General features: G+C 44.8%; 1 long non-coding RNA gene across 1 annotated transcript; it reads right to left on the bottom strand.

The window, feature by feature from the left end:
- Positions 1–3,286: 3,286 nt before the first annotated feature.
- Positions 3,287–10,187, bottom strand: LOC308588863. The gene is made up of 3 exons (XR_014008943.1): positions 9,892–10,187; positions 7,756–7,801; positions 3,287–3,877 (listed from the first exon to the last, which is right to left on the bottom strand). It is a non-coding gene; the product is annotated as an uncharacterized lncRNA (long non-coding RNA).
- Between the last annotated feature and the right edge of the window lie 13,061 nt (positions 10,188–23,248).

The raw sequence follows: 23,248 nt of genomic DNA, 5'->3' as shown, positions 1-23,248 counted from the left end.
ACTAAAATGCTGGTGAATTTTCGCAAAGACTTTAAAAATATGTGGAAATGCGAAGTCAAGTTAAGAGATAAACTGGAATGGGCAGATTCACCCATCCCTATTTCTTTCCCTTACACACACAATGCCCTGGAGGAATAACAACAACAACAACAACAACAACAACAACAACAACAACAACAACAACAACAACAACAACAACAACACCCTTCTGATTGGGTTGCCCCAGCTACTCTGGCCAGCTCCCAACAATTATTAAACCACAGTTGTGCACAACACTAATAACCACCCTCACCAAGGGCAGCGGAACCAATGGCCCTCCAGATATTTTTGGACTACAACTCCCATCATCCCTGACCATTGAATGGGGTTGATGAGAGTTGGAATGCAACAATGGGTGGTGCCCATTGCTGATCTAGAATCAACAGAGAACAAAACAAATAAAGAAGAAGATAAATTATAAAATGGACTAACATGTCTTTGAAAATAGATAGATCTATCAGGAGGAGGTATCAATCAAGACTTCAATTATAAAATAAGTCAAAGTGAAAAAAGAAAAATCCACTTGGGTAAGACTTGGGTATTTACCTTGGTTTGTGGAAACTTTGCATTCCAGCACTGAATAAATAAAGACCAGCCATTTGCAAAGTTCTGAAGAGACTTCATTTTTCCCTGTCCAGCATTTGTTTGCACAAAAAGTCAATCTCCCAGATATTATAAAGCCTTTCAGTAAATTCTGGGATTTCTTTTAATTTTTTGGCTGGTTTCCAGTTCTGAGCAATTAACATCCCAGCAGCAACAAATATAAGCCCTCTTCATCTATTCAAAACAAAATGTGAAGGAATAAAGTGTGCAGGAGTTCCAGAGGGGGTACTTGCTGGCTCTGCTCCTAGCATCTATGTACCCTGGTTGAGCCTATTCCACTTTTGACCCTCCTGTGTTGAACGGAAAAGTCTGAAGAGGAGATCCCAAAAGTGTTCGTCTGAAGTTGACAACCAGGACCCCTGACAACGCAGGTTTCCCAGTCATATGTTTGGATAAACATGCTTAGAAGCCATCTTCAGGCATTCCCATTTCCCCTAATATAGTGATAAAAGGTAAAGGGTAAAGGGACCCCTGACCATCAGGTCCAGTCGCAGACGACTCTGGGGTTGCGGTGCTCATCTCACTTTACCGGCCAAGGGAGCCAGTGTACAGCTTCCGGGTCATGTGGCCAGCATGTAAGCCACTTCTGGTGAACCAGAGCAGCACACGGAAACACCGTTTACCTTCCCGCCGGAGAGGTACCTATTGATCTACTTGCACTTTGACGTGCTTTTGAACTGCTAGGTTGGCAGGAGCAGGGACCAAGCAACGGGAGCTCACCCCGTCGCGGGGATTCGAACCGCCGACCTTCTAACCGGCAAGCCCTAGGCTCTGTGGTTTAGACCACAGCGCTACCCACATCCCTCCTAATATAATGATAATAACATGCAAAAAATTAAAACGGCTATATACTGTATTTTTCTGTGTATAACACAAGGTTTTTTGACCCAAAAACGATGTCAAATAATGGGGCTCGTCTTATACATGGGTTGTGGAGTGCTGCAACATGCAATTGATTGCAGCGGGGAGCTGGAGATTGTCAGTGGCGTTTCGGCAGCTGATTGGTAGCTGCGGCAAGGGCTGCTGCTGATTGGCTGCCGCTGCAGCAATCGGGCGGGCGATTCAGGACTGCTGGTGGCGAACACGTAGGTGAGAGGCTGCTTCTGCAACATGTGCTGTTGTCTGCACTGGTCATTCTGGTGAGCGATTTTCTGCAATTCCCCCCCCCCCAAAAGCTCAACAGCTCTGGGCAATTCCCCCCCCCCATTTTCTTAAATTTGAGTCCCCAGAAATAGGGGATGTCTTATACATGGGGGCATCTTATAGACGGTAAATATTATCCATAATAATATGCAATACAAAATACTATGTAATTGATAATAAGAAGCAGTGAAAAATTATTATCAATGCCAACCCTGCAATTTAAACCATGGGCAGACGGATCTGAACCCACCCCACACCTCTTGGGCCCTTCCCAACAGCTGTTTTTCTTCCAGATGTGCTCACTTCTGGGGATTAACTCAGGGATACAGCGGGGTGGTTGGGAAATAAATGAGGGCCATATTCAGCATTCTTTCCTGCAATACAACTCCCTTTTAAACTGCACCCTCTCACATACTATTCTGCACTGGAGATTTATCCATATTTAGAAGCGCAGCTCTGCCACCATCAGATATAGGAGAGGTTGCCAATATGGTACTCACCAGGTGCTGTTGTTGTGGCCCATCATCTGGTCAGCATGACCAATGGTTAGGGGTGATGGATGCTGCAGTCCAGCAAAATCTGACAGGTGCTACATTGACTTCACCAGAAATATAGCTTAGCCCTGGGGCAGCTACTGCACCATTAAAACAAGCAAGTCCGTTCTGCTTAAAGAATATTTGCTACCACCCACTCCAAAGCTCATTCACAGAAGACGAGGAATAATAAACCATATCCATTTGCTCCGAACATAAACATTTCATAACAAGACATCGCAGCGTTTGTTCGTCTCCTGAAGCACGCTTTGATGGCTGGCGGTTGACCTAACATTTTCACAAGGATGCTTTTTCAAAAAAGAAAAAAAAAGGAGAGGAGGAGGCAAATAAATGCTGCTGAAAGCAATCACATCTTACCTGTCAATGAAGCATAGCACTGCACATGGGCTTGCCAATTACCTGCACATCTTCTTTAAAAAACAGGAATCTTGAAAAGTGACATTTGCACAAACAATTAGAACTCATATTCCCATCATTTGGCATTCCAATCTGTTCTCTCAGTGCTTGGCCAGATCTCAAATAAAAAGAAGTCAAAAGTCTGGTTGGATTCCTTACATACTATGTGGTACATCGCAGCTGGCCCTCTTTCATGGTAGCTACCCTTATTTTCTCTTTTGCCTTAATTAGTAATGGATTAAAGCCTTTCCTCCCATACAGTCCCTCGAAATTATTCTTCATCCACTCTGGTCTTTGAAATGGGAGAAACAGGTATCCTCCAATAGACTTCCCATAAAATCTCTACACCGAGAAGCTGTCATAACCTTTGGCATGCAGCTTTGCTAAAGGAAAATACAGAGATTCTTGCACCGGTTTGTTTCCTGTCTTCACTCTCTCTCTGCTCTTCCATGTTCTTATTCACTCCAAGAATCTTAATAACCATCTGCTTTTTTTAAAAAAAAAGATAAATTAATAATCAAACGTAGATTTGTATAACTAACAATGAGTTGAATGCATGCAAGTTCTGCTCAAGAGTAGACTAAAATTAATGGACACAAGTTAGTTAATGCCTAGTCATTTCAATGGGTCTACTCCGAGCAGGACTCACATTGGTTACAAACCCTTATCGTTACGATCAATATTATAAGAAACAAAATGCATACAATAATTGCAAGCAAAGACAAATGAAATGAAGTTTATCGCTGACCATGAGTAAAACCGGAACACACACTTCCAAGTTTTTTGAGTCTGAGAATCAAAGCGTTGAAACCAAGGTACCACTGTATTTATAACACGTCCTGTCTTGATCTCCTTTCCCCTGGATGAAGTTTGTCACTTGCCACTGTCCTTCAGAGATGTCAGCTCCTCAAATCCCACACACTCACGCACTTGACAGCGCCGGAGTGTGGTGCAGTAGCAGACGTGTTCCTCTTAAAAACCGGCTTTTTAACCTGGGTATTTTGAGCTGCTGTTGCTGCTGTTACTCTGGTCCTTGTATGCCTGTTAGAAAGGCTTTTACTCCTCAAGGGGCTCGTTGCATCTTGACCCTCATTACTGGATCCTGCCCTGTAGCTGTCTCCTTCTGCAATATCATTTCCTTTCTGGAAATTGAGGCAAAATTAATTAGACAACTCTGCCTGACTTGGCAACCAGCAGCCACCGTTTTAACTGCTGTGATGCAGACCACCAAGATCTCATTCCTGGCCAGTTGCCGCTGTGTCAGACTCCATGAGCATATATGTGAAATTAAGGTCTTTTGGTCCTGGCATGCATCACGGTGCACTTGTTGATGCTGAATCGCATTTGTCATTTGACCATCTATCAACTCGCTTTGCAGAGGTCCTTTGGGAGCGCTTCGCAATCTCTTTTTGTTTTAACAACCCTGAACCATTTAGTATCACCAGCAAACCTGGCAACTTCACTGTTCACTCCTAACCAGTTTAAAGGTAAAGGTACCCCTGACTGTTAGGTCCAGTCGCAAACGACTTTGGGGTTGCGGCACTCATCTCACTTTACTGGCCAAGGAGCCAGCGTTTGTCCGCAGACAGCTTCTGGGTCATGTGGCCAGCATGACTAAGCCGCTTCTGGCAAACCAGAGCAGTGCACGAAAACACCGTTTACCTTCTCACCGGAGTGGTACCTATTTATTTACTTGCACTTTGTTGTGCATTCGAACTGCTAGGTGGGCAGGAGCTGGGACCAAGCAACAGGAGCTCACCCTGTCGCGGGGATTCGAACCGCTGACCTTCTGATCAGCAAGCCCTAGGCTCTGTGATTTAGACCACAGCACCACCCATGTCCCTAACCAGTTTATGAACAAGTTAAAAAGGTCCCAGTATTGATCTACAAGGACTTCACTTTCTACATTAAATGGATAGTTCAGTTGGTCAGAGCATGGTGCTGATAAGACGAAGGTGGTAGGTTTGATCCCCGTAAGGGACAGCAGCATATTCTTGCATTGCAGAGGGTTGAACTCAATGATCCTTCCAACTCTATGGTATCTCTCCATTCAGATAACTGCTCATTCATTCCTACTTTTTGTTTTCTGCAACTTACCCAGTTCCTGATCCACAAGAGGACCTCTCCTCTTATTCCTTGACTGCTAAGCTTACTCAGGAGTCTTTGATGAGGTAGTTTGTTGAAAGCCTTTAGAAAGTTCAAGGGCACTCTGTCAAGCTATATCTATATACTTGGTGTCACTCTCAAAGAACGCTAATAGGTTTGTGAGACAAGACTTGCCCTAACAGAAGCCATGCTGACTCGGCTTCAGTAAGGGCTTGTTCTTCTATATGCATGGCTATTTCATCTTGAACAATGTTGTTGTTGTTGTTTAGTCATTTAGTCGTGTCCAACTCTTCGTGACCCCATGGACCAGAGCACACCAGGCACTCCTATCTTCCACTGCCTCCCACAGTTTGGTCAAACTCATGCTGGTAGCTTCAAGAACACTGTCCAACCATCTCGTCCTCTGCCGTCCCCTTCTCCTTGTGCCCTCCCTCTTTCCCAACATCAGGGTCTTTTCCAGGGAGTCTTCTCTTCTCATGAGGTGGCCAAAGTATTGGAGCCTCAGCTTCACGATCTGTCCTTCCAGTGAGCACTCAAGGCTGATTTCCTTCAGAATGGATTGGTTTGATCTTCTTGCAGTCCATGGGACTCTCAAGAGTCTCCTCCAGCACCATAATTCAAAAGCATCAATTCTTCGGCGATCAGCCTTCTTTATGGTCCAGCTCTCACTTCCATACATCACTACTGGGAAAACCATAGCTTTAACTATACGGACCTTTTATGGCAAGGTGATGTCTCTGCTTTTTAAGATGCTGTCTAGGTTTGTCATTGAACAATACTTCGTACCAATTTTCCTGGAACAGACGTTAAGCTGCCTGTACTTTCCAGGATCCCCCAGATCCCTTTTTAAAAATGGGTGATATATTTGCTACTTCCCGGTCCTTAGGTATAGAGGCTGATCTGAGGGACAAGTTACATATTTTTGTTACAAGATCAGCAACGTCACATCTGAGTTCTTTGAGAGCTCTTGGGTAGAATGCCATCCGGACCCAAGATTTGCCTGTTTGTATTTTGTCTATAGTCTATTATTTAGATGGCCCATGGATTTGATCCAGCAAGCCGCTGCTTACGTTCTTTTGCCTCATTCAGTTTGACCCTTAGATGATATTTTAAATTGGAAACAGAATGCTTAGACTATGTTGACCTTGGTCTGACCTACTAAGGCAATTCTTATACACTTCGCTAATGCATTTCCAAGCTGGCTATGGAACCACAAAGGCTAAAAATGTGTGTTTTAAAGAGTGAATAAAAAGTGGATACACAGCCTGTATAAACCTTCATTGAAAGGCTTCCCCTTAACTCAAAGCTGCTACCATTTTAGGCGGGCAAGCCCCACAGGCACCTAAGTCATATGACCTGGCAACCTAGCGTAGAGACTCTTTTAAAGGCTTTTTCCTTCTGCCAGGTTTAGGCAAAGCAGAAGCAGTCCTGCTGCTGAACGGGGTTCAGATCCGATATAACTTTACATTGGCTTAATTTACACCGACTTACTTTACGCTCACTGGAAGGACAAATTGTGAAGCTGAGGCTCCAATACTTTGGCCACCTCATGAGAAGAGAAGACTCCCTGGAAAAGACCCTGATGTTGGGAAAGATGGAGGGCACAAGGAGAAGGGGACAACAGAGGATGAGGTGGATGGACAGTGTTCTCGAAGCGACCAGCATGAGTTTGACCAAAGTGCAGGAGGCAGTGGAAGACAGGAGTTCCTGGGGTGCTCTGGTCCATGGGGTCACGAAGAGTCAGACACGACTAAACGACTAAACAACAACACTTTACGCCAGCTTCCTGTACACAGGATTTCTCCCTTAATCCCAAAATTCAGAGAACTGTGGATTTTTAAGGCTAGCTGGGTTTTGGTTCGCCTATTAATTCAGGAAGTACAAATCTGGTCTATTTGCCTTAAAGTGCTATCCAAACAATTTCTCCCCCAAACCTAGTTCCAATTAAGGCATTGCCCACTTGTGGACTTTAGATTTTTTCCTTATGGAGTGACTCAGTGATTCTTCTATGTCTTGCAAATGGATTCTGAAGAAGCCACTCTCCATGTCCAATCAAGATCTGCAAGCCAAAGCTATTTGCTGTCCATCCAGGAACTCAAGGCACTGCTACATTAATAAAATAAATAAGTACGGCAATCACAAGAATTCCCTTGCATTAGAAGTGCAGGAATTAAAACGTGGCCTTCTTCATTAATGCCTCGACTTTCCATCAGCAGGGAGAATGTGTATACACACAGCCAGCCGCCCACAACTCCAGAGGAGCTGCTCTTAATTATATTACAAGTGGAACCTTCCGCAGGTAATCAGAATGTAGGACTAATATGTAATTATTCCCCCCATCAATATATAATAGACACTATTAATCAAATTTAGAGTTTCTGGTGTGCAATGATTATTTTCTAGGGGGGGAATAATTCACTTTTTAAGGAAGAGAGAATTCTGTTTATCATTCTGCAAATGGGCTTCTCTTGTTTATTAGCTACATAATTTAACAAAATTATTTTTCCGAAGCAAGCTGAATAATGTGGTGTGTGTCTGAGATGAGCTAAGTATAGACAGCTCTGAGTTGTTGTCAGAACTGCAGGCAAGATCCACTGCGGCTCTTTGTCTCCAACTAATACAGCCAGTACCATAAACTTCTATCGTTTGCACATGGATGGATTTGGTTCCTCTCGGCCCTGAGTGCCAGATCTGCACAGCTCAGCTGAGGAGAGGACCTGTGCAATTGTGCATGTACATCCCATGTGAAATTGGCCACGTCCCTTTTGGCCACGCCCATTCCTGACCTGTGACCCCTGGAGGGTTGGCCAAGGGTGGACATGGCCCTTGAGCCAAAACCTATTAGCTACCCCTGGTTTCCATAGCGCTATCAACATGCACAGTTCTTGAAAAGTATAAAATAATCAGTTCCTACCTTGGTGACTTGTCACAGAGGAACGTGTGATGTTCTGTTGCGGGTGCTGTGCAGGAAGGAGCAGACAGAAACCTTGGGATTGATTTGGTACATCTTATATGACTGTTATCATTAGCATCAATTAGTGACATTAACTGCAACTGCACTTTACAGCTACTAAATTCCATATACAGTGGTACCTCAGGTTAAATACTTAATCCGTTCCGGAGGTCCGTACTTAACCTGAAACTGTTCTTAACCTGAAGCATCACTTTAGCTAATGGGGCCTCCTGCTGCCGCCGCATCGCCGGAACACGATTTCTGTTCTCATCCTGAAGCAAAGTACTTAACCTGAAGCACTATTTCTGGGTTAGCGGAGTCTGTAACCTGAAGCATATATAACCTGAGGTACCACTGTACACACAGCTCCCACTATCCGCCTGTTCACTATGCAAGAATTCACTTATCCAAACATAAAGAATTATGCCCAAGCCTCGCTATACATACCACAGATTCAGATACTGAGTTTTCCCACTTCCTTACGTGTTTTTGCTTTTTTGCGGCAGAAACTCATGCTAGATCCCTTCTCCAGCCACACCACCTCTCCCAAGGCCACTCACAATCTTTGCTTCACACCCCCATTGAGTGTTTTTTTTCCCCTGGCTGGGATGTGCCCTTGAGCTCTAATAACATCTCTAGCTTGTCTAGATGGAAGAGTGTGAGTGTGTGTAGAAACTACCGTATTTTTCGCCCTATAGGACGCACTTTTTCCCCTCCAAAAATGAAGGGGAAATGTGTGTGCGTCCTATGGGGCGAATGCAGGCTTTCGCTGAAGCCTGTAGAGCGAGAGGGGTCGGTGCGCACCGACCCCTCTCGCTCTCCAGGCTTCAGGAAGCTCTGCACAACCCTCGGAAGACCGGCTCCGAGGGTTGCGCAGAGCTGCCTGCAGTCCTGGGATCAGCGCAGCTCTGCGCGGCCATCGGGAGCGGGGCACGAAGTCCCGCCCCGCTCCGGATGGCGGCGCAGAGCTGCCTGCAGTCCCAGGATCAGCGCACTTCTCCCCATAGCCAGCCCCACAAGCTCGGGGGACAGCGTGGAGGCAGAGCACGCCTTCCCGCTGTTCCCCGACCTGGTTCTTCCAGCCCCGCACCTGGGGGGGGGGGGAATAAAAAAATTTTTCTTTATTTCCTCCCCAAAAAACTAGGTGCGTCCTATGGGCCAGAGCGTCCTATGGGGCGCAAAATACGGTAGCTTACTGCCTCTCCCCATAGAAACCTTCCTGGACCCTGCAATAATCATCTGAGGCCCTTCTTCACGTGCTTCCTCCATGAGAGGTCCAGAGCGTGGCAACACAAAGAAGGGCCTTTTCTGCAGTGGCTCCCTGCTTGTGGAAAGCTTTCCCTAGGGAGGCTCGCCTGGTACCTTCATTACATAACTTTAGGCACCAGGAGAAAACGTTCCTCTATAACCAAGCCTATGGCTGATTAAACAATCTATGGTCTTTTCAATGTGCTTGTGAAAGGCAAGGTTATTGGTTTGTTTGTTTGGTACCGTATTTTTCGCTCTATAACACGCACCCGACCATAACACGCACATAGTTTTTAGAGGAGGAAAACAAGAAAAAAAATATTCTGAATGAAACAGTGGATGTATGATTTTTGTGGTTCATGCTGTGGCCACAGACATGTAATCTGACGGTGAGTTTGGGGTAGCCCAGTGCAAAAATCCTGAGCATCCACGTGGATCCATGCTTTGTAACCATGTTTTTGCACCACTGCGGCCCCAGGCAACAGTGGGTGCGTGATTTTTTTTGGTGCAAGCTGTAGCCATGGACATGCTATGTGATCTGATGGTGAATTTGGGGTGACCCAGTGCAAAAATCCTGAGGATCCATGTGGATCCGTGCTTTGCAACCAGGCTCTCTGTCACTCTCTTCTCCCCACTCAGCAACTCTTCTCCCGCTTTGCTGTTTCAAAGCTAGCCACGGAGGAGGGAAGGAAGGGGAACCATGGATCCTCTGCTCACGACTGCAGCAGATCCCCCTGCCACCCGCAGGCATTCGCTCCATAACATGCACAGACATTTCCCCTTACTTACTAGGAGGAAAAAAGTGAGTGTTATGAAGCAAAAAATACGGTATATATTGTATATTCTCACTTTGTATTTTTATGCTGCAAACTGCCCCGTGATCTTTAGACGAAGGGCATTATATAAATTTAATAAATAAAATAAACAGATAAAAGGGCAAACTTCATCGTGTCTGGAAGGTCACAGACTGGCAATCCCTGGTTTAGGCTAAGCAGATAAAACCCACGTACAATTGTTATTGCAAGTTAAAAGTCTGGCTAAATAGAAATGCTTTCACTTAGTGACATCACAGTCACTTAGGGAGACACACAAACACACACACACACACACACAGGTGACTATGTTCTATTGTGTCAAACCCAAAGCGGAATGTTCTGGAAGGCCTGCCAACGCCATCTTGGTAGTCAATATGACCTCAAAAACTAATTGGCAATTGTGGCAAAAATGAGCTCATAAATTATATTTTCACTTGCTTTGATGTATGCTAATTGGCTTGTTTTGATGCTATGCTTATCTCTGGGCCTTGGGATGCTGGGCTCTAGGCCCAGAGAGGGAAGACGCTTTGGTTGGTTTCCCTTCTAGGTGTGCTGGGAGGCTGTGGGTAAGCTGACACATGCTGTGTTGTGCATAAAGGATGTATACGCTTTTGCTTGGGCATGGCCAAGTCACAATGACCTCTCACTGCCGCGGTACCCATCCTGCGTCTGTAAAGGCAGTGAGGCTCTGCTCGCTGCACTGTAAATGTACACCTTTCTTTAATAAATCACTAGAACTGGCCATTCTGGTGTTTTCTGACATCTTTTTGGTATCCTTGCATCAAACCACTTGAACGGGCCCTCACTGAGGCCTGCAGTTCAGAAAATCTATAAGCGAGGACCCATGCCAACTTAATTTTGTGTAATGCCCTCCCCAGGGAGGTTTGCCTGACGCCTCCAACATTCCTCTTCAACCTGGCGGTTTGGCTGATTAACATTCAACAGCCTTTTAAATGTATTTGTGTGAGGGTGCTTATTGTTTCTATTTTAACTGCCCTGAGATCTTGTGATGAAGGGAATAATAATAATAATAATAATAATAATAATAATAATAATAATAATAATAATAGAATACTTCGCCCAATAAACTACAGTATTAGGCAGCTGGTGTATATATACAAGGATGACTTTGCACATCCCTGTTTTTTCCTCTACTAGGGAAAATATGGGACATGGGTGGCGCTGTGGTCTAAACCACTGAGCCTAGGGCTTGCCGATCAGAAGGTCAGCAGTTCGAATCCCTGCGACAGGGTGAGCTCCCGTTGCTCGGGCCCTGCTCCTGCCCACCTAAGCAGTTCGAAAGCACATCCAAGTGCAAGTAGATAAATAGGTACCTCTCCGGTGGGAAGGTAAACAGCGTTTCCATGTGCTACTCTGGTTCGCCAGAAGCGGCTTAGTCATGCTGGCCACATGACCCGGAAGCTGTCTGTGGACAAATGCCAGCTCCCTCGGTCAGTAAAGCGAGATGAGCGCCACAACCCCAGAGTCATCCACAACTGGACCTAATGGTCAGGGGTACCTTTACCTTAGGGAAATATACAAGCACCCATAGCATTTCCACAGCAAGCGAGGCGGAGGGCAATTTTCAGCAGAAAAACAATGCATCGGCGAAAGCTTCTGACGAGCCCTGTACCCGTCTGTCCCCATGCCAACCTTCCACAACAGCCTGCACCTTCAGGGACCCCACTAGATTTTTAGAAAATATCAAAGAAGAACCACGGAACTTCACAATGATTCAATATTTGATAGGGTGATATATGCAGGATAAGGGACATAGATAGTCTTGACAAGCCTTTGGAAAGATGTTTTCAGAAGCCCCTCTCAAGGTGCTATTTTGCACAGTGCTTTGAAGGGGGCTTGTGAAGAGCCAACAATTAACTGACCCAGAGGTGTTTTTTTTACCTGCCCCCCACCTGATGTCATGTGTCAAGCAGGGAGGTGTGGCTTGGCTTAAATGTGGGCCAAATGTGGAGGTCTGGTGGACCTAATTAACCCAGAGGTTCTTCACCACTGAGCTAACCTGAGGCGATGACCTTGGAAGAAGTTTCCAGAATATTTCACAGGAATCATATTTTTGGAAGCTTCCCTTGATACCATCACCACATGTTAAACTTCTTGAAGCCTTAGTAAGGATATCAATTCTTAAAGCTTTTTTTTAAAAAAAAAAAAAAAAAGTCTTGTCTTCAAAGCTGGCTTGGTGCAGTTAGAGAGATTGATATTTACGGCAAAAAGTCTCATGACACAACTGAGCAGCGCTTGGTGTAGTGGAGCCAAACACACAGACAGACAGACAGACAGACAGACACACACACACACACAGAGAGAGAGAGAGAGAGAGAGAGAGAGAGAGAGAGAGAGAACGTAATTTTAACAGCTCTGGAGGAGAAGAAAATGATGCTCTGTAAAGGATTTCTAAATGATAAGCCCCTTCTGATTTTACCGTGGCAGCAGAGACAAGACTTGCAATTAGATTGTTACATGTCCTGTAACCAATTATGTCTGCAGCCTTTCTTGGAAAACTCGGCGTGAAGATATATTTTTTATTCCAAAAGGATATGATTCTGACCTAAAGCGCTTGTTAAATTTCAGTGGTTAATTGATAACGCCTCATAAAATGCCAGCAGCATAATGATTAAATGTATTTTCTGCTCGGTGCCTTTATATATATCTGAATTATGTTTCCGTGCTGTTTGCATTAATAGGATTGTTGGGCCCTTTCGGATTTGTTTGTTGATTCGCATCGAGACCTGAATAACAAGGACCGTATCTCACATCTTCCGATGATGGCCCAAGCCACAACTGTCAACTTTTGGAAGACTTTTGATGTCAACAATCTGGATCACTGATTGTTCCCAGACTTGACAAATTGCCCTTCTTAAAGAAAAAAATCACATAAGATAAATGTGTCAGGGTCAAAGTGCTCAAAATTGCTTCTTTGCCATTTGGTCAAATTTTATTTCATATACAAACTTAGCAGCTCAGGAACAGCAGGTACCACAGGTCTATGTGAGTGCTTGGATTAGTATTTGGAATAATAGAGCTGTAGAGTTGGAAAGGACCCTGAGAATCATCTAGTCCAGCGGTTCTCAACCTGTGGGTCCCCAGATGTTGTTGGACTACAACTCCCATCATCCCTGAGCTCTGGCCTTGCTAGCTAGGGGTGATGGGAGTTGTAGTCCAACAACATCTGTGGACCTACAGGTTGAGAAAGGCTGATCTAGTTCAACTCCCTGCAATGAAGGAATATGCAGCTGTCCCATATGGGAATCGAACCAGCAACCTTGGTGTTATCAGCACTATTCTCTAACCAACTGAGCCATGTCCACAAGGTGACATTCTATCTTCTTTTCTGAAATAAATAGAGTGCAATTGTTTTTATTCAGACCATGGGCCCTATGCAAATACAGACAACACATATTTTTTTCTCTCGGTATGCTTTATTATTGATTCAGTAAACCACATAGCTGTATCCTATATTTCCTTATTGGCAATTGTGACAACTTGTCATTGTTTAAAGAACTAATTTTTCTTTTGTTTCTCTCCACCACCACCCCTCCACAACCTGCCTGTCATTATAAAATTCAATAAAAATATTTTGGAAAGGGTAGGACTGATAGGTCCACATGGACACCCTCAGCAATGTGGGACTGGGATAAATTCCAGCACTTAGCTCTTCACATCCAACCAGCTTTGTAGCAACCAAAGTGTAGGGTAAGAGAAGTGAATGTGTTTCCTACCATCTGAATTTAGGTTTTTGTTTGGAGATTTTTGACTATTTATTTAATTGTATGGGAAAAGTATGTACAAGATTTGGTGTTGGCCACCAGCCAGAGTACATGGCTTTGAGTATCCTGACATGGTAAGAAAGAATGTAGTCACAGCTTCTTTCTGTTCCTTCCCTGACCCTGACATCCAGCCCCATCTGGAACCTGCTATGATTGATCAGAGCAGACCTACAGGTGAAGAATTGTGCTCTGAATGGACCTACCAAATTTCATATATCAGTGTTCAGTGATAGAATCATGAAACAACAAAACATACAAATGGCTGGAAAGCAAAGCAAATAAGATCAAAGACACCACTTTGCTTAATTCAGGTACATCACCATGATCACCTTCATGCTAATGCAGCAGTGGTCTTTTTATTTTTTGGGATTGGCCGGCTTCCAATGTATAAGTTAGTACCTCTGTGAGTGAGCTCTTCAGCCTACTGAGCTGAGAGGTGAGCACCTGTGTGGCTCAAAATACAGAGAGGAATGGAAGCTTGATGCTGTTAGAACAAGGTTCACAACCATTCCAATCCTCACATGCCACCAACTCTTGCTCCCTAAGCCGCAGGTTGGCCAACTAAGAAGAAAGGATTCTTCCTAATTCAGAAAGAGCTGTTGACACATGAAGATACTTTAGAGTAGGGATACTTGACATGGTACCCTCTACGTGTTGTCTGACCACAACTCCCTTAATTCCAGATTACTGGTCATGTTGGTTGCGACTGATGGAAGTTGTAGTCCACAATATCTAGAGGGCAACACATTGGCTACCCCTGCTTTATGGACAGCTAAGTTGCATTAAAAAGTAGAGACATCACCTTGCCAACAAAGGTCCGTATAGTAAAAGCTATGGTTTTCCCAGTAGTGATGTATGGAAGTGAGAGCTGGACCATAAAGAAGGCTGATCGCCGAAGAATTGATGCTTTTGAATTATGGTGCTGGAGGAGACTCTTGAGAGTCCCATGGACTGCAAGAAGATCAAACCTATCCATTCTGAAGGAAATCAGCCCTGAGTGCTCACTGGAAGGACAGGTCCTGAAGCTGAGGCTCCAATACTTTGGCCACCTCATGTGAAGAGAAGACTCCCTGGAAAAGACCCTGATGTTGGGAAAGATGGGGGGCACAAGGAGAAGGGGACGACAGAGGACGAGATGGTTGGACAGTGTTCTCAAAGCTACCAGCATGAGTTTGACCAAACTGCGGGAGGCAGTGGAAGACAGGAGTGCCTGGCATGCTCTGGTCCATGGGATCACAAAGAGTCGGACACGACTAAACGACTAAACAGCAACAAGTTGCATTAGATTGGGATCACCGGACAAAAGTTAAGTTGCATTAGACTGTCTCAGCACACAAGCAGGTCACAGCTTTCTTCCATGAGATATGCTGTCCTTTTGCAGCAGAACTAAAGCTTCTTACTAAAGCTATCTCGCTGGAGTCACAGAACCGCAGGCATGGCCAACCATCTCATTCCTCCTTCAGATCTTTGCTCTGTCCTATCTTCCCACACCTCAAATACAGGTCAGCCTTTTGCCATATTGCAGAGAAAGCTGGTGCTTGTTCCTTCCTGATGGGCCATTCAGATGTCAAGATCTTTCTTTTTTCCTGTAAGGTCATCATAATGAAAGAAAGTGACGCGAGTCTTCTTGCTTTTGGCACTCAGTGAGCATGCTGGGCAAGAAGATAGCCTGATGGAATGACTCACTAATGTTCACAAGATTCTGGCCTACTTTTCTCTCCACCACCAACTGTTTGATATTCTACAGCTCTTTCTCTCCTCCACTCTCTACTGAAAGAAATGTACCATCTTTTTCAGATCTCACTCAGTACGCAGATATGTATTTTAAAAAGAACCCAAAAAACTGAGCTGAGCTGAACTGAGGACCTGCTCTCTTCTTCCTCCAAGGTCAGCAGTTCAATCTCCTTTTGTTCCAGAGACCAAAAAGCAGCAGTTCCAGATGCAAAGCAGGCCAGCAATAACTAATTCAAAGGATGCCAACTCTCAAAACTAATGTGCATCTCAATCTATGTAAGAGACAATTCCCAACATTCTGTCACTCACGAGAGTGACTAAGAAACAGAACCACGATAGGGCTAGGAGAAAGGTTGATCCTTAATACTGACTGGGATCACCTGACAAAATAGGAAAGAGATTTAACCCCCATCCCAATGCTAGGAGAGGTTGTAAAGGTAAAGGTAAAGGTAAAGGTAAAGGTAAAGGGACCCCTGACCATTAGGTCCAGTCGTGGCCGACTCTGGGGTTGCAGCGCTCATCTCGCTTTACTGGCTGAGGGAGCCGGCGTACAGCTTCCGGATCATGTGGCCAGCATGACTAAGCTGCTTCTGGTGAACCAGAGCAGCGCACGGAAATGCCGTTTACCTTCCCACCAGAGCGGTACCTATTTATCTACTTGCACTTTGAGGTGCTTTTGAACTGCTAGGTTGGCAGGAGCAGGGACCGAGCAACAAGAGCTCACCCCGTCACAGGGATTCAAACCGCCGACCTTCTGATCGGCAAGCCCTAGGCTCTGTGGTTTAACACAGCACCACCCGCATCCCTAGGAGAGGTTGTAGCTCAGTGATAAAACACAGAAGGTCTCAGGTTCATACCCTGCAGTTTCCAGTTATAAATTAGGAGATAATGTATTGGGAGATAATGGAGGAGTGTGCCTTTTGGGGTGAAGTCAAACTGTTGGAAGGTTGCAACGCCTCCTGTGGCTGTAGAGACCAATATGGGAGAGACATGTTTTGTTGCAGCTGGGCAGAGATGAAGGCATCCAGTTGTGCTGCAGTAGCTGCACCATGGCATTCTTCTCTCTGTGCTCCTCTGAGTATGGGTAGCATTCACTTCTAGGGTGGGGAGGAAAGACAAAACCTATGATTCTCCTTCCTGCAACACCAGAGAGCCTGTTCTTCATTGTGATTGCTCATGAAGGCATGTGTGTTTGCAATGTGTATCTGGACACAGAGCAAGATCGCTTATCAGCACATTCCCACGCTCACATTCTTGCCTTCCCCTCTCTCCTTTTGCCCACAAATAAACAAAACACCAGGTAGACGGCTCTGTAAGTCAGTGAGACCCAGCCGAAAGCTGCAAAAGGCTCACTACTTTAGCCGCGTGGGGTTATTCGAAGCACAGAGGAAGCATTTTTCACTCACACCGAGGCGTTCTCGCAGCCTTCTCAGATGTATCTCCCTGTTACATGGAAGTGCCCAGGGCAAGCTGACATTTAGAGATATGTAGGCCAATACACCGCTTCTCTGCAAGGAGTAAATAGATAATCTTCCCAGGTAGATATGGTGTTGTCATTTTCTCCACATATGATCACCGAGATGGAAGATCTTGTGAAAAACAAAGACATCTGGCTCTGCGTGCGCTGATCAAGGAGGCTGGCAGCAGAAGGAAACCACTCACTAGTTTTCCTCGAGAAATGGGCCCCAACAGGAAATGACAAGTTGTACGTGGCGCTGTTTAATGGTGCATGTCTGCTTACGCCCAGATCCCAAAGACCAGTCTGTTGACAGCGGAATTGGCTGCCCACCTCCACCTGAATCACTTCTTGTTCGTCTGCCTTTCACTTCCAAACACTGTATCTAAAGAGCTTCAGCTGCAAGACGACATCGTCTCAGTGAACTACTCTTTTGGGTCTGGCGAAAATCATCTGGCTTGCTCCAGAGGGCTGGATCGAAAGCCTCTCATTATATGGTCTAATAAGACCAAAAAATGAGTGTCTTTTTGTCTTCCTGCCCTCACGCGTGCACAAGAGCTCGCAACTAAAAATGGAGCATCCTGATTTCAGACCCCAGGATGTTAAGAGGGTATGGTATTGTATGAACAATAACTGGACAGCATGAATCAATGATTTTATTCAGTACAATGCAGCTTTCTATGTTACCTTCCTATACATTTTTAGAAATTGGTTAGGACCATCACCACCCATTTAACTGTAACGGACTATGATTCGTATTTCTGAAGTGCATTCATTGACTGCTTTTGCCTGTTAATTTTTGTAGAGATAGCACTAATTTTCTACTACAGTGGTACCTCGGGTTAAGTACTTAATTCGTTCCGGAGGTCCGTTCTTAACCTGAAACTGTTCTTAACCTGAAGCACCACTTTAGCTAATGGGGCCTCCTGCTGCTGCCGCGCCGCTGGAGCATGATTTCTGATCTCATCCTGAAGCAAAGTTCTTAACCTGAAGCACTATTTCTGGGTTAGCGGAGTCTGTAACCTGAAGCGTATGTAACCCGAGGTACCACTGTAATTGTTTCTGAGAATCAAAATGGTGGAATCAATTAACATGGGTCAAAACTGAGAATGTGGCCTCAATGGTTATGTTTTGCTGCAGAGATAGGTGCTGAAATTCAACTCCCATCCATCATTGGCCATTCTGGCTGGAGCTGCTGGAAGCTGTAGTTCACATCATTTGGAGGGCAGAACATTGCCTACCTCTCTTCTAGTGCCTGAGTCCATCAGGAAATTTAGGTGGTGGCTTTGTATCAGCAGAAAACCCAAGCTGTCTCTACATTAGGGCTATTCCTTCAGGCTTCCAGGTTTGCCTCTGCTCATCTAATCCAGAGTTTCTCTGATTCCCCCCCCCCCCCCAGTTTTTTATGTTAACATTATTTCCATGCACTCCAAACATTTTCCATATATACAATACTGGGATTATACAAACCCCTCAGATTTCCCCCCGTCCCGCCCTGGTTTCCATATTTTACCCTCTTTTCTTGCATATAATTATAATTACCCATTCTATTTCATCTCCTTATTTACTACTTTAATTCATTTTACTTCATAAATGTTATATCAATCCTGCCCTTTACATAATATTTCATATCAGGCATATTCTTCAATATGGCATTCAAGGACAGCAGAGGGAAGTCTCTTCACAGTAACCCCTGGGCCCCATTCAGTGTGAGGACAGCCATAGCAGAGTCAGGGCACATCTGAAGCACTGGCAGGTGGGATAAATATGCAATTAATACACATGTGCAGATGAAAAGGGAACTGCATGCAGAACCAGAGATGTCAGGGAAGTTCCTGCTGCAATGGAGCTCCTTTTCTGTTTATCTTCAGCTTGCCCGTTTAGGTTCGCAAGAGGAGATAATAAAGATGTCAAAGTCACCTCCTGCCATGTCCTATCTTCCCATGTGTGCATCATGCCATGTGTGCATCATGTGTGCATCATGCCATGTGTGCATCATGTGTGCATCATGTACACATCTCTGCATCATGTACACACGCATCTGTCTTGCTCTGTGTATACGTGGACATCTGTAGGATGATTTCAGTTTCAAATCTCCTAACAGGTCCTCGCATGGAGCAGCTCTTCCTTAAAAGTTTGTAGAAGATGAAAGGGCCTTAATGAGCTGTAAATATTAACTATGGAGGGTCAGTAATCAGAGAATGTCTTGCGCTCTTTCCTCCCTCTCCTTCCTTCCCCTTCATGGCAGTCTATCCTATCAAATCGCACTCAGGAAAAACAAACAGTAATCGGAAATTGTTCTGTTTTCACATTCTTGAAACGAAATCCAGACTTTCAGCAAACACTGCCAGATTGCCTTTCAAAAGGGGAAGAAAAATATATCTCTTTGAATCTCTTTTCTTTTGACAGTCTTTTGCCTTGATAAGGCACTGGGGCTTTTCCTACTTCTGAAGTGAGGGGTTCCTCCCCTCCTTGTCCTTTTTTCCCTTGTCTTATTTTTTTGCAAGCCACAAAAAGAAAAGACAGACCCAGCTATCAGTTATCACTTTCTGATTTAATTATGGTTTTGCTTCTATCCTGGAGGGATAATTTCCTATGATCTACAAGGTGTTTTTTTTTTTTTGTCCTTTTCTGTTTTTTGTTTAAAACGTTGTTGTCATTCTACAAAGCTATAGAGACAAGGCTTTCAAATGCTAAATGCTGTGCAATTGCCAAATGCAACCACTGCCCCCTTCAAGAAAGCGCTGGAATTTAGAAAGCATTTTTAAGTCACAGATTGGATCTTGTTTTACTTCTTTCACATGTTTGGAGTGATTAATTTTGTGCTGTGGCCCTGGCCGGATCAAAGCTAGATTAGCTGGAAGCCTGGATGAAGGTTGTCTGAAGTACACATTTGAACTTATAGCCTCCAGAATGCCACAGATTAAAACAGGGACATGACTACAATATCCCTCTTATACCAAAGATCGTTCCATAGTCCCTATCATTTACAGTGTCTCCATCATCACCCGTTAGTCTGGTTTGAACACAACACTAAACCTTGGTTTGTTCGCATATCTCAAACTAACCAGGCTCACTAACTGATTTGTTTGGAGCCGGCAAACTAGTATCATAGACCACGGTTTGACATTCCCACGATAACCACCGACTTGGATTGGATCAAAAGAGCATTAGACATCCTCAAAGTATCAATGACTTCCCTTCTTCTTTTTCCATGGTTCATTTTACGTATCATAAATCCCAGCATATTTTACAAAAACTAAACCAATCAGTATTCCATTATTACATCTATCAAAACTTATTTACACTGTTGAACTTATCTTAATGCTGCCAGCGTTTTCAAGTGTACAACCCCCCCCATATATTCAATAAACATTTTCCAATCTTCTCTAAACATATGCTCTTGTTCTCTTATTCTAAATCTGCAAGCTGCACATATTCTGTGAGCTTAAGTTGCCATTCTTTTTTAGTTGGGACATCACATTCCATTTTTGGGCTAACAAAACACGGGCCACAGTTGTAGCATACATAAATAACCTTTTTTGATACCTGGGATCTTCTGTCTGAATTATCCCCAACAAAAAGGACTCTGGCTTTTTTGGGAAAGGTACTTTCAAACATTTTTTTCAATTCATTATAGATCATTTCCCAATACTCTTTTACCCTTTTACAAGTCCACCACAGTTGAAGGAATGTTCCCTCAACCTCATTGCATCTCCAGCACTTCTCTGATTCAGCCTTATACATCTTAGCAAGCCTACTCACCACTATGACTATGTTCGACCTCCACAGTTAGAGGAAGTACACCTCTGAAAACCAAACTGGGGAGAAGAACGCTGTTCCACTCAGCCTGCTTGCAATTTCCCATAGGCATCCAACTGTCTGCTGTGAGAACAGGATGCCGAACTCGATGGACCTATGGCAGGGCATTTTTGGATATTCTTAGCATTTGTGAATGGGACGCAGGTGGCGCTGTGGGTTAAACCACAGAGCCTAGGACTTGCCGATCAGAAGGTTGGCGGTTCGAATCCCCACGACGGGGTGAGCTCCCGTTGCTCGGTCCCTGCTACTGCCAACCTAGCAGTTCCAAAGCACCTCAAAGTGCAAGTAGATAAATAGGTACCGCTCCGGCGGGAAGGTAAACGGCGTTTCTGTGCGCTGCTCTGGTTCGCCAGAAGCGGCTTAGTCATGCTGGCCACATGACCCGGAAGCTGTACACCGGCTCCCTCAGCCAGTAAAGCGAGATGAGTGCTGTAACCCCAGAGTCGGCCACGACTGGACCTAATGGTCAGGGGTCCCTTTACCTTTACCTTTATCATTTGTGAATATTGACTTGTGCTGATCAAGTCCAAAACTTGGCTTATCAAGTCCAAAACTTGCTGTCCCAGTTTAATCTTTGTTTGTTGCAGTGCTCTGCCCTTGCTACAGAGATGCTACAGGTGAGGGACTCAAAAATGAAATTAAGTCTCTTTCGCTGGTGCTGGTCTCCATCCTTCCTCACTCTGCCTGGCTCCTTGCCCTGCCTGTCTTCCCGCTAACAAGTCCCCCAGAGAAACCTTGCGATGTGTGTGTTTGTGTGTCAGTGTGTGTGTGTGAGAGAGAGAGAGAGAGGGAGGGAGGGAGGGAGGGAGGGAGGGAGGGAGAGAGAGAGAGAGAGAGAGAGAGAAGAGGAGAGGGTGCCTTTAAAGGGAGACCTGGCCACTTTCATCCATATCTAACCAGGAATAAATCTTAAAAACACAGCTTTACTCTTAGAAGCTATATTGACAGCTCAACAGCTGCAGATGCATAGCTGGACCCAAAAACCTCCCCCAGCTCCCACCACCTGCTCATTTTCCAATAAACTTGTTTCTGTGGCAGCCTCTCCCCTTTTGATTTCCTCCGGACCCATGCTGATGACATCTCTGATTCTGTTTGCTCACCAGTAAAATGTTCATACGGTGGAATTACTGAAAGAGTAGCCACAGCAGAAAGGCCTTAAAACAAAATAAAAAGCCAACATCTATGAGAGTTAGAAATAAGGGGTTAACAGTCCCTCCAACTGTCCCTATTTTCCAGGATTTACAGAAATCACCCCGGTTTCTGATTTGATCCTGGAATGTGATCCTGGCTTTGGCAGGGGCAAGTGAGAGGATGCCACCTTGCGGGATTTTGCCACCCAAGGTGTGCTGACCGGCTGACCCTGCCTTGACTCCTAGCTTTGGAGCATACAGTGGCTAAAAAGCTCCCCTTTCATGCTGATGGCACAACTCTAGGATACTGGAGACAGGGATACTGAACAAAATAGCAATGGGTCTTCCCAACCCCTGACCCATGGGTAGGCAAACCCAATAGCCTTCCCAACCCCTGACCCATGGGTAGGCAAACTAAGGCCCGGAGGCCGGATCAGGCCCAATCGCCTTCTAAATCCGGCCCATGGATGGTCTGGGAATCAGTGTGTTTTTACATGAGTAGAATGTGTGCTATTATTTAAAATGCATCTGTTTGCGGGGCATAGGAATTTGTTCATTATTTTTTCCCCAAAATATAGTCCAGCCCCCCACAAGGTCTGAGGGACAGTGGACCGGCCCCCTGCTGAAAAAGTTTGCTGACCCCTGCTCTGACTATTACACCACTGTTTGTCTCTGATTTCCCCCTGCAATTCTATGCTGCACACAAGATGCTTAAATTCTAAGCTACTTTAATTCAACGACACAGTTTTTTGCATGACCCTTGTCCGTTTACTCCGCTGCCCTTGGCCTCCCTTGTCTTCCCATGGCCACTTGCTGTGTCTCCATTTATTTGCAAAAATTTTCAGCTTTTTCAACCCAAAAGCTGTACCCAAAGGTCAAGATTCCCCCGCAGCAAAATGTAAACACACAAAGCAGCACTCTTTGCAACATGCCGCTCATTCCTTGCTTTATGCTTATTCCTTACGCATTCTAATGATTGGACAGAATACTCTGTGACATCACAGCAGTTCAGCCAATGGCTAGCGATCAGAGAACCAGAGACAGCTCATACAAGACTTTATGGCGTGTTCCATTATTCCCCCTATATCATTTTTATATATCACACTCAACCCGCCTCGTCTCAAACTATCGTATTGCAAAGTTGCACAGGAGTTAGTTATACACACAAAGTTATACGGAACGGTACATCTGGAACCAGATGGGAGGTAGGTGGCAACGGAATCAACAAATAATGCTATTTTTTACCTGCCAACCTGTCGCTAGTACAAATTCAGCAAACAGAGATGTCGGGGAGGGGCAAAGCCGAGGAAAGTGAGATATGTCAAAATAAATTTGTGCCGCGTCAAGTTGGTTTCTGCAAACTTTCTAATTCCAGATTTCTGTTCGGAGCAGCTTTTTAACAATAGAATCTGGGACAAGCGGCAGAAGAAAAGTTACGCCTGCTTAAATCTCGCACTGAGAGAT

This window comes from Podarcis bocagei (assembly GCF_964188305.1).
Source record: "Podarcis bocagei genome assembly, chromosome: 6".
NCBI classification, from domain to species: Eukaryota; Metazoa; Chordata; class Lepidosauria; order Squamata; family Lacertidae; genus Podarcis; species Podarcis bocagei.
Note: the sequence above shows the minus strand (reverse complement) of the source record. Positions and strands in the feature narration are given on the sequence as shown.